General features: G+C 44.9%; 1 protein-coding gene across 4 annotated transcripts in view; it reads right to left on the bottom strand.

The window, feature by feature from the left end:
- The window catches only part of GARNL3 (GTPase activating Rap/RanGAP domain like 3), a 122,661-nt gene that overhangs the window by 71,135 nt on the left and 39,281 nt on the right, over nucleotides 1-12,245 (bottom strand). The gene's annotated exons all lie outside the window — the stretch shown is intronic.

Here is a 12,245-nt window from a genome sequence, read left to right on the forward strand (position 1 = left end):
TAACTCACATCTTCACTCACACTCAAGAGCCATGGAGGTGTGAAAGTAATTGGAAAAATTTAGGGAAAAGATGCCATAAGTTTTCCCAAGGAAGATGATCTGTAAAAGGTGAGTATATTTTCTCCATGAAAAATAGACATATTAATTATATTTTGTACTTATTGAGTGCTCAGACAAGTGGCATGCTCTCTTGTGGCCTTCAAATGTATCTAATTGAATCCTCCTAACATCACAAGGTGGTTACTGTTATTACTATTCTCATTTATAAATGAGGAAAGCAAGGAGATAGAGGTACAATAAGCAGCAGAGTCACATGAGTACCAGGCCTGGGATGTGAGCGCACAGTCAGACTCCAGCAGCCCATTACCCTCCCCTGACCAGCACCTGACCGAACTGCCCTCCATGGACTATCCATGATAAGGTCCAGTTTTTATCTCTCACCTTTAGCTTACAAAATAATTTCTAAAAACAAAAAGCTTAAATCTCTATATCTATTTGGCTATTCATGACATTAGATCACTACACGTCGGTAAACTAGAGAGAAGCGACAGGCTGTGTAGTAAAAACGTAACCTTCATCCTCAGCTCCTGGAAACAGATCCTAGCCCCTGAGAATGTCTGCAGGGCTGGCTGCTCACCTGGCCGTCCTGGAAAGTAGTGTGCTTTAATGGGACAGGGGCAGCTGATCTGCCTCTGGACACCGAACCTGAGGTGAGCCTCCCCAGCCTCAATGCTGCGTGATGCCACACGTCACAGCCAGGACCCCACAGGGAGGGGACAGTTGGTAGTCCCCAGGCCAGAGCCCTGTGGGCCTGCTCCCCTGGCTGACCTTCATCTGACTCCGTGTGTTGCAATAAACCATAAGTGAGCTTAAGAGCTCCCAGTATGTTCTGTGAATCTCCTTCTAGCAAATTATTGAACCTGAGAGTGGCCTTTGGGACCCAAGAACTCTTCGGCTGGTGTCAGAAATGAGGAATCTTGTGGGATATTTCATAACTTGACAGAAACCAATTCTAAAGTACAAGAGCAAGATAAATGCAGGTCTCCAAGGGTCACTGCCATTTTCACAGGGGCAGGATAGAGGATTCAGTGCTAACTTCTTTGCTGTGAGCACCTCCTCACTGCCTGATACAATGCAGGGAAGAGCAAATAGGTTTCAGGTCAAGTGTTACTGGTACAGGAGGTCTCAAGGGCTTTGGAGAAGCATTCAGAGGTCTGGACTTGGTGAAAAAGAGCGGCACTCACTTAACAGTGTCTGTGTAAGCAGAAGCAAAGAGAAGGCGAGGCACGCACGCCTGCACAGATGCTGTGGCTGCGGTGCTGACCACGCCAGCTGGTCTCATCCAGGACGCAAAGATCTGGGAGAAGAACTGGTAGTCATTCAATGATTCGCTCTTTCCTTCACATAACAAATAGAAAAGGAATATCTACCCCATATTCCAGCCACTGCCGGGCATAGTCAAAATGTCCCTTTCCTTTGCTGAGGGCAGAACAAGCAGCTGATCGCTTATTTTGTTTAAAGATTGAAGAAGAAGAAAGGAAAGACATATTTAATGATGTGATGCTTAGAAGGAATTTAGCTTCCTCTGAACCAATGTTTAGGCAACCAACCCATAAAGACACCGAACTCAGACCTCAGGCTGACATGTTCAACTGGGTCACCTTGACCGTTCCCACCATGACCGTCTTCATCCTCACCCATGTCATCCCTCACCTGGATGCTGCATCTGCCTCCTAAATGGTCGAGGGGCCCCACCCCACTGCTTCTCTCCAACCCACTCCTCACCACAGTCAGGGTGATTCTGGAACAGTGCAAGTCTGGCTGCACCCCCTCTCCCCAGTCCTACCTCCATCCCAGCACCCCCGCCCCACTTCCCTGCCTGAAGGGTCTTCCCTCCCACCTGCTCTAATGAACTCGTCATTCACCTTCTCTGCGTCAATGAGAGACACCTCCCCCGACCTCGCAGCCTGGGAGAGGGCCCCCCTGTTAGTTCTGGGCCATGCCCAGAGCTGTGATTGGCATCTCTGTGTGATTACCTGGCTCTTGTCCACCACTCCTTATGCTCTTGGGCACCTCGATCAGGCACTGATGAGTTCCACTACATCCCCAGAGCCTAGCACACAGCCCACATAGCACAGGTATTCAGAAACATTCATTAAACAATTTCTGAATATATGAATGCCAAATTCTTATTGAAATGAACAGAATATAAAAATGGGGGTAGAATCTATGCCTGTTCTGGAAACGAGAGAATGTTCATTAGGAATGCAAGAAGTTTTGAGGAAAGTCTACCAGATATATCATGTAGGGAAGATCAGAGAGAAGGACAGAACAAATATCTCGAATCAACCCAAACTCAATCAAAGAGAAAGTCAGCTGAGTGGTAATGTAATCAAGCATGGCAGAGCCTGCCAGCGCGTGGGCAGTGCAGGTAGAGATGGGACGGGATCTACCAGTCACAGTGGGTCGTGACTCTGCCCTGGTCTGCAGGGCCAGGACTCCCTGCCCAGCCCCACCCCCTTCATGGGAGGCTCAGGCAGCAAGTACTCAAGCAGGGGCCCGGGTGGCTGGTGGCTGAGGAGGCCTGATACACCAGCCGATGTGAAAGCGGGCAGGGCTCCAGAGCACTGGGGATGAAAAAAATAACACCGAAGAAAAGAGTCCTTCTCACACAGCAGAGATACTGTTTTTAGTAAGTAGTTTTCCTTCTGTTCTTCCTCATAAATCTCTGATGTGGCCAATTAAAGCTATAAAAATCTAAACTCTTCTCCCTGATGAAAGGAGATTTGACTTAGGAGTGACACACTGTGTACCAGAACCCACTGAGTGCCCAGTGCCACACACCTAGAATTCCTCTCCCCAGCTCATCCTACTCAGTATGGATCCTGGCTGCGCCAAGTTTGCTCTCGCAATCTTCACAGCATCAGGATTACCTGGACATGGCTAGATCACATTGCTCTACTAGATCCTCTCTGCTAGAATGGGGTCCGAGTTCCAGACAGTATGCCAGCGTGTAGGCTGTTTAGACAGGAAGGCACCTCTTCCCCTTGTCTCTCCCTCTGTACTGGCCAGAACCTCAAACACGTTTAAGTCCACCCTGAAGACAATGGATTCACCTTGAACCTGAATGTTAGGGCAGAGTCAGTCACCAACTTAAAAAACCTGGCTGGGTGTGAGAGAGAAAGAAACTTGTTCTTTATTGTTTGATGTTTGAAACCAATGGATACATTCTATAGGAAAGAACAACAGCAAAAAAATACTGAGCCTAGAACCAGTCCATAATTTAAATGTGGAAACTGGCCCAAGATATCAGAGGAAATGTTCTGTGAAACACATTTATTGCAAAAAGAACAAGGAAATTTTAGACAGTCTCTAATTATTGTGATAATTTGGGAGGATACTGGATTTATGAAAATGGAACCATCTGTGATCAGCTTTCAGATAAAAACATGGTTGTTGAACTTTGAAATGCAGTGACCACAGTGCAACAGAAATTAGATACCGAGAAGAAAATGCCCCCAAAGAATAAATAATGATTATCAAAAACACAGAATGTAGCTGGGAGAAAATATGAGGAATATGGATATTAAGATATCTTTTGGGTAGAGACCCCAAGAATAACCAACTTGCTCCCTAGACCACCTATCTTTTCTGATGAGCTAGAAACTATAGAATACCTTTATTTAAGGTGAACTGGCTTGGAAAGTTTGGATGCAAAGTAGAGAGCAAGGCAGTCTGAGACCTGACCACTTCAGAATCAGAGAGGGAGTTGGTCAGCCTCCTCTTCCACAGGAGCATCCCTGATCCTTTCTTTTACTTCTGGGGGGAAGGACCCCAAAGGGGACATTACACATGAAGTTCTGCCTACCCAGGAGTTCAGCGACATTGGTGAATCTGATCAATCAAGATCTGTATGCCTGAAGGCTGGAGTGAGGGAGAGGGTTAAAATGAGGAAGGGGATAAAGAGTCTGCAACTCCTCCTCGAGGTCAATGGAGAGTCAAGACATTTCAGTGAATGTAAATGGGTTTTCTCTTATTAAAAGAAAAAAGACTCAAGGATTGGGAAAGTAAATGAAGTACAACTGCAAGAGACACATATTAAATACAATAAGACTATGATGAAAAAGAAGGGCACACTTAAGAATGTTCATGGTAAGACGGGGAAAAATGGTGAAGGAATAATGAAATCAGAAAGTAGAACTTAGGAGGAAAAATACCAAATTAAAAAATATTACTGTACATGGACAAACAGATCCAACCATTCCACAAATATAATAATTATAGGTACTTATAAAACACAAATTATTATAAACAGAAGGAATTTACAAATTATAATTATAGGATTTTATTTATTTATTTATTTAAGATTTTATTTTTTATTTATACAAGAACTGGGGTACAGGCCACATGCACAGGAGGGTGAGAGGATTCCCCAGAGACAAAGCGGGAAACAGAACAAGCAGATTGATGAAATACACTGCTGAGGGGAGCAGTGGGCGAGACAGGGGAGGTCTGCTGAGCCATGTGGGATTCTCGCCAGCCAGCTGGGATAGAACCCATGCTGCAGAGGCTGTGGATAGCTTCATACTGCGGCACTCAACCACCTGCATCACCAGGGAAGCCCTAATTATAGGATTTTAGATGATTTCCTCATATGGATCAAGCAACAGCTAGTAAGGATTTATAGAGGGATCTTAGTCATTGTTTTATTTCTGGAAAAAGTAATATGAAATCAATAATATTTGTTTGTTTAACTGATTAAAAAACTCAGGAAGAATAAAATGTGATTCATTAACAATCAAACAACGAAGGCATTATTTATTATTATAGGTATTTAAGTGAGAATATTTGCTAAATTAATAGGTACACATAATTTTTCAAAAACAAGAGGCTCTCTGCTTCTCCAGTTACTTGCTTGTTTAAGCTGCTGTCTGTTTCTGTGTTGAATCAGCACGAGGATTCCCTGCTATCTGTTTATCACAGACAGTGTACACGGCATTCAGGTATAGAAATCACAGAAATAGTATTTTCACATAGAAAAAAATCTCAAAAATTTATGTAAAGTGTATCTTTAAAAATAATGTCACAGCTCTTTCTCCACCTCTGCATCACTTTTCTTTAAAATGAGTGGTTATGAGTGGGTTTTGGTGCCCAGGTTCAAATCTCATTTCACATGTATTAGCTGTGAGACTTGGCAAATCACTTCATCTTTCCTTTCTAAATTTTCATTTCCTTATCTCTAAAATGGGGACAGTGATGATAGCCATTTCTAGTTTGTGGAGAGGATTCAATAAGAATATATGTCATGAGCTTACAATAGGTCATGGACTTGGGAAGTGCAAAATAAATGTCATAATATATAATAACAAAATGATAATAATGATTAATATAAATGCTCTGATTTTTATTAGTTGTTGTGAAGAATCACTTTAATGCTGCATTTAAACTCTTAGAAGCTCTGTTTAAACCTTTGTCTATTTAGCAAACATTGTCGAGGACCTATTTGTTCAGAGCCTGCACTAGCTGCTGGGCTTATAAAGACAAATGCAAAGTGATCCCCACCCTGGAGGAGCACAGAGCCTGGTGGGAGCAAGACACACACACATATTGACAGATAAATCACAACACAACCTGGTTAAATGCCACAGCAGAAGCAAGAATGGGGTGCTGCGGGAGGTCAGAGGCTGGACAGATCGGCTCTGCCTGGGGGACCTGGAGGTTTTATTGTTATCATTGCAACTGTGCACTGGACCTTTGGGAAATGATTTCCAACATAAGCAGATTTTTTAAAACTACAACTACTGGTCAAGAAGACCTGGTTGATTCTGTATATGAAAATCAACCTCTTTCTTCTCTTTTTCTTATACACACACACACACACACACACACAACCCTGACTTAGGAATTATTGTTCAGAGGGATAAGAGAAAATTTAGTATTTCCATCAACAAAGGAATGGGGAGAAGGCTGAACTGTGGGTAAACTGAGCCATCCCTGCTGGAGAGTTCTGGGCCCCTCACCATTTCCACTCACTTCCACTGCCTATAAAATGTGGGGTACAGGACCAAGGAGATGTCCTCTTCCTCCTCCCTATCCTGCCCATGTCAGGGGACAGGAAAAAGATTTGGGAGGCTGAGCTACTGGAGAGCTGAGCCCCAGCCAAGTGAGAACTCCCAAGTTTGGGTAGATTAGCCGAGAGAGAACCACCAAGTCCTCAGATTTGGGCGCAAATATTTATCATCATCATCACCATCATCATCATCATCGACTACTATCCTCAGCAAACTCAACCTCTCTCATGAAGACTGACCTGACATTTGAGGTCATGTCCTTCTGCCGGCTCAAATCTAACGCTCTACTTGACTTCACGCCCCAGCCATCTAAGAGCCCCACATGCCCTCGCCCACATTAGCCTCAATTTGTCCTCAAAGCATATCGAGTATGACCCACTCTGGCTCTTTCTGGTACATGTTCTCTCTGAGAATCTAGACGTGGTTAATCCTTTCAGCCCTATAATTCTCAACACTCAGATCTTGGGGACTGCCGACTTCTCATGCCCCCAAGCCAAGTTCCAGCTCTCAGTCACCTCCTTCCAGGTACATGCTCACTCTCCCTCTTCTAGGTTCAGATAAAATTTTTCATCTGACCAGGCCCACAACAGGCTCATGCTAGACCTTTATCTCACACCCCAAATCTTTTATCCATTCCTTTTCCACTCTGCATTATATTCCCACCTTGTCCCGACCTGTCAATCACCCAGTCACCATTCCAGAAACATCCTTTCGTCTAAGAGTTGACAACCCTACCATTTCACTAAGACATGTCAGGCAAGTGGGGCTCAGTACTGTCATCTAACGCTTCATCTCATAAATATGTCTGTCTTGGTTTCCCTATTAAAATGTCTGAATAGCAGACCCTGATAGCCCACGTCTCAATAAGATACCCATGAAGATTCAGCACAAAACATGACAATTCGTTAGCCTGCCCACCTGGCAGATGAGATGTGAATGGCCAGTGAAGAAGCACCCAGAAATGTGGTTACTGAATTTGTTGCAAATCTGTGGCCAGCATTAGAAAGTTGGGGGGTGCTTTATTCTTCCCCCAATGATCTCATTCTGGTTCAGAGACATGGGGTCGCGTGAAGAATCATTGTCAAACATCAGGAGGTGTCCTTTCACTGCACAGGGACTGCATGGGCAGGTCACTTCTTTTTCACTCCAAGAAAACACCGGGCAGGAAGTGGGGAAGGAGAGGGAGAAAGCAAGCAAAGTGCCATAGATGGGGAGGTGGGCAGGCAGGGGAGGCAGGCAGAGGAACCCTGGTGGTGGAGCATCTTGGGGAGGGGAGTCTTGCTGACATGTCAGGCAGCAGGCTGCACCAAAGACATTGGGGGGGGGGCAAAAGATTTAACCTTCATGATCCCCATTCCATTCTTCAGTCTACACAGATGGCATTTTCTCAAGCTTATATAAAGAGCTAAGCAAACATTACTTCAATATTCTTCTTCCAACTGGACTGCTACCTGTAGTCCCCGAAGCCCTGAGATATATATAAACTCCGGAGCTGCTGGCTGGAGCAGCCAGAAGCCAGGCACAGAAAACATCCTATCTCAGCCGGGCAGAGCTTTACAAGATAAACACCAAGGAGATGCTGGAAATTGACCAGGGAGCTCTGCACAGCACCAAGTAGCTGAGAAGCTGCAGTTCCCGAAATGACAGTGAGGGCCCTGGGCCAGGTCTACATTCTGTCTGTTGGAAAACACACGTCTGCAGAGCTCTTTGTTTTTGTTTGAAGACTTTGTAAAAAGGGAAAAGAACCAACATGAAAGCTACAAAAATAAAAAAGCTACCTATGATCCTGAGGAAGCACCTTTTGCTATAAAATCAAAATAAAATTTTTGAAAAGCAATCATCCGCAAACAGACAGTGATTTTGGCAAAAAGTGTATAAAGCTTGTGGGAGGGGGTGAGGTGAAAGAGAAGACCAAAAAAACACAAACGTGGGATTAAAATCCTTGTTGGAGGAGGGAAACAAAATCTTAGTTGTAGAAAACAGAAACAGTGACAGGTTCATCATTTCAGATGCTTTCTCAGAATGAAAAGGAACAGAATAAAATGAAAGTAATAAAAAAGATAGTTAGGGAAGACGAAGAAAAAAATCTTCCTTCCTATGGCGGGGAGAGTAGGAAGTGAGCAATAATCAAAATACAGCATTAGAAAATATGTGCCTCTGACTAAAGACCTGACTCACAGAGATGTGGTAGTAAAATTAATGAAAAGAAAAATGCAGAGAAATCATGGGGCACATTTTTTTTTAAATAAATAAATGTATAGAAAAAAGATGAGAAAAATCTAGGCATCCAAGGTTACCAAGAAAGAAAACTAATTAAATGGCCTCAGACCTCTTGGGAACACTAAAGGGCAGAAAATAATTGTACTGGATTGGATAGTGTCCCCCAAGTTCATGTCTACCTAGAACCTCAGAATGTGCCCTTACTTGCTGAGAGGATCTGTGCAGATTCATTAAGAGGAGGCCACATTGGGTTTGGGGGGCTCCAGCAACTAGAGTATTTATAAGAGAAAAGAGGGGAACACACAAAGATGCAGGGAGGGGCCAGGTGAGAGGAGCAAAGGCTGGGGTGATGCCACCACAAGCCAAGGGAACATGGAGGCTGCTGGCAACCCCAGAAGCTGCAAGTGGCAAAGATGGATTTCCCCTCAGAACCTCTGGAGAGGGGGCAGCACCCTGCAGGCATCCTGGCTTCAGATTCCAGAGCTGTTTGTGGTAATTAGTTATGGCAGGAAATTAATATAATAACAGATCAAAACTGGTGAAGTTTTTTGAGAGAAAAGGGTGATAATTCAGAAATTTGAATTTCTGAATTGCTGTGGAAGGCAAAACTCAAGACATTCTCAAATATGTAATTACTGAGAAAAGATACCCACATCCTGGAAGATGTATCTAGAACTCTGGGACAAGGATGTCTGACTGTTTGAGAGGCTGATGCAATCAGATGCAAAGAAACAGATAGGTAAGGTTGGGAAGAGAGAGCAGTGTTTATAAAGAGCATCTAGATCTTCAAAAAGGTTACACTTTGCTTTTAAATAAAGCACAACCCATTTTACATATAACCCAGTTTACATATAAATGTAATTACAAAAGAGACAGACATTAAATCTTCACGGTGATTATCTGTAGGTGGTAGGATTACAGAGGAATCTAATTCCCCTGTGCTTCTTAGTATATTTCAGATTGCCTGTAACAAGCCTGTATTCCTTTTATAATCTGAAAAATGTTTAAAAGTATACTGGAGAGCACACATACGCACAAACACGCACACACATGCACACGCATGCACACAGTGACTGGGCAGTGACATAAACAATTTAAGGAGGGAAAAAAAGAATTTTTCAGACATGGATTTTCAATAAAGACTGATCTTCTAGCTGATAGGCGGCATCTGGCAGTGAGCTAAGCGTCCTTGGGGAGCCAACAAAAAAAAGGAGGAGGTAAGAAATGCCCACAAATGACAGTGTAAGACACGACAGCTGTCCAGTGTGAAAGTTGACCTTCCTCCACGAGAACTGGGAAGGCGGCAGGGGATGCCCTGGCAGCGCCCACGTCCGGGCGTTCTAGGAATTGGGGGACACAAAGAAGCCTGACCTGGGAATGCAGTCGTGGCCTGGAGAGTTAAGGTGCCCGGGAGCGCCAGGCTGCAGAAGGCCTGAGGGTCACACTAACGAGTTCCTCCTTCATTCCATAAGCCAAAGAGGCTGATGCTTTGCTGTTCTGCTGTCGTTACTTGCATACTTGCTTGCAGGGATGAAGGTGAGGCTGACAGAGCTGTGCGTTGGGAAATATCTTTAGAACATTAAAGATCCTAAGCCCCCAGACTCAGGGAAGTTACAGCTGAGGACTCTGGGTGTGATCTGCTCAGACACGCTGAGCGGAGTCTCTGCGAGGCCAGGGAAGGCAAGGGAATGTGCCAGAGCTGGAGAAAGAGGAAATGACACACATGTCACATGGAAGAGGGAGCCCAGAGGCACGAACACCCCTGCCACGTCCTACTCTCCTCAGGGGAGGGAAGGAGGCGCGCAGGCGGAGGAGGGCCGCCGGCAGCACCGGAGCCTGCAGAAAAGGTACACCGCTACCCTCACTCCAGACAGAGTCAGGCCTGAATTTAAACATAATCCTCAAGTGATTTTTATGCACAAGACAATTTTGAGGGGCACTGGAGCTCCCTGTAACAACAGCAAGGGGGGTGCTCGGAAAGTGCACCCTGCTGTGTGAACACGGGGGACGAGCTCTACAATGAACTGGCTGTGTGACCCTGGGCAGGTTGCTTGGTCTCTCTGAGCCCCCAGAACCTCATCTGAGGTAAAATGGGGATAACGGGGTCTACAGCTCATCAGGGAGATGTGAAATTTCCAGTTGTGCATACACACGTATGTGTCTCCACACACCCACACACACATACAGATGTTTCTTGGAGAACGCAGGATTGAACTGTGCGAGTTCAACAATAACAGCCTTCCTGGGAAACAGATGATGTTAACTTCTGGTGTGGATGAACAGTACGATGCCAGAAGGGTATCTTTTTTTACAATTTTCTTATGATTCTCCTAACAGCCATTTTCTTTCTTCTGACTTACTTTATTGTAAGAGTACAGTACATACACACATAACAGGCAAAATACATGTTAATTGACCTTTATGTTATTGACAAGGCTTATGGTCAACAGCAGGTTATTAGTTAAATATTGGGGAGTCATTATGTGTGGAATTTCAACTGCTTAGGGGTCAGCATCCTTAACCCCCACATTGTTCAGATGTAGCCCTGGGGGAGGGAGGATCACTCAGAAAGAGCAGGTAGAATGAGAAGAGTGTCTGAGGCAGAACCTTAGGAGCATCAAAATGTCAGGGCCAGGCAGAAGACAAGGAATCCCCAGAAGACCCCAGCAGGTGAAGCAGGGAGGCAGGGAGGAGTAAGAGCAGAGGCACTGATGCGGAAGGGGCCCGGGGGCCGGGGGGGACGGATTGGGGGAACTAGCCCCTGAACCAGAACAGCCTCCTCAGAAGATAAAGATTAGAAACATCGACTAGATTTGGTTCCCGGACCTTGGCAAGAGCAGGGTAGAGATGAGCAAGAAGGAGACGCATCCAAAGAAGGAATTCAGGAGGGAAATGCAGAGCTATCACAGAGATGAAAAGGAGAGCTGAGAGAGTGGCTGAAATGTTCTCCCAAAGTAACCAACAAGCCTTCACATCTATTAAGCAAACACAGTGTGAGGCTGTATTTTAAAGACCCCCACACGGTGATAACCACAATAGGCCAATTAAAAAGCCGAGGCCAAGAAAGCACACAATCCCTTTCCTTACACATACAGGAACCCAAAATAATTGCTTTAATTAAATGGGTAAACTCGGTCAATAAAAAATAAGAATATCCACGTGGTTCGGCGGCACCAGCAGGGCTGTGAAACAGCCTTTTTGGCTGAGTCCTGGAAGCCTGAGCTGGATTTGGGGGCCTGACTTTCCCTAACTTCACCTCGTGAGGGGCAATGGGAAGCAACTTTTAGAAGACACTGCTACCCTCTCTTACAAAGAGCGTGAGAAGCAACTCCAGCCTGTGGCGTGGAATGGTGGAGTACCATAGGGATTGGCCTAAACAGGAGCAAGCAGGAGGGCGGGGGGCTCAGCTCAGCAGCACTGAGGGAGCTGAAGGAAGTCCCAAATGCTCTCCACAATGCAGCCCCATGGAAATTTGCCCCAGGGTGACCCCCGGGCAGCAGTTAATTAGTTATGAAGGCTAGACGATTCTGAGGGCCTGAAAAAAAGCTCTGAGCATTCAGAGTCCAGTGCTGGAAGGGTGTGGGCAAAAAGATAAAATCCCTTTTCAACTCCAACAGCACTAAAGGAAGGAAGAGGGACAGCCAAACTCTCATGTGTGTTCATGGCCATCAAATAGTACAATTTTGGCTGCAGACTTGCATGCATTCAGAAGTAAACACGTTTTCTTACAAAGCAACTTAAAGAAAGTCGAAAATGCTTCTGTTCTTCCATGAATACATGAAGGTATACATCTATTTTTGATGGAGTTTAAAAGCATTTTTGCTACAACAGAGCACAGTACACAAAAGTGTGTAACAGAATATATTTTTGATGGGAAGACACACTGGTGCCCAAGATCACGTAAGTGGTGTTGCCTGGCCTGACTCTGCCCGGATACATTTGGAGGACTTAGCT

This window comes from Talpa occidentalis, unplaced genomic scaffold (assembly GCF_014898055.3).
Source record: "Talpa occidentalis isolate TD23 unplaced genomic scaffold, MPIMG_talOcc4v2.1 talOcc4.7, whole genome shotgun sequence".
Classification (NCBI taxonomy): domain Eukaryota; kingdom Metazoa; phylum Chordata; class Mammalia; order Eulipotyphla; family Talpidae; genus Talpa; species Talpa occidentalis.